Source organism: Solanum tuberosum, unplaced genomic scaffold (assembly GCF_000226075.1).
Source record: "Solanum tuberosum cultivar DM 1-3 516 R44 unplaced genomic scaffold, SolTub_3.0 scf00168, whole genome shotgun sequence".
NCBI classification, from domain to species: Eukaryota; Viridiplantae; Streptophyta; class Magnoliopsida; order Solanales; family Solanaceae; genus Solanum; species Solanum tuberosum.
The window spans coordinates 1,172,331-1,172,753 of record NW_006239096.1 but is presented as its reverse complement, the minus strand read 5'-3'; positions in this window follow the sequence as shown (position 1 = coordinate 1,172,753).

The window sequence follows — 423 nt, the reverse complement described above, 5'->3', positions numbered from 1 at the left end:
GAAGACAACATTCAGTACCCGTTATGGTCATTATGAGTTCATAGTTATGTCCTTTGGTTTGACCAGTATGCCTGCAGCATTCATGGACCTTATGAATAGGGTATTCAAACCTTATTTAGATATGTTTGTTATCATCTTCATTGATGACATACTAATCTATTCAAGGAATGAAGAAGATCATGCTAATAGTTCTCCAAACTTTAAAAAATAGAGAGTTATATGCCAAGTTCTCTAAGTGCGAGTTTTGGCTTGAGTCTGTGGCATTCTTAGGCCACATTGTGTCTGGAGAGGGAATTAAAGTTAATACTCAAAAAATAGAGGCAGGCAGAATTGGCCTAGACCCACATCTCCAACTGATATTAGGAGTTTCTTAGGTTTGGCTGGATATTATAGAAAGTTTGTAGAGGGGTTCTCGTCTATTTT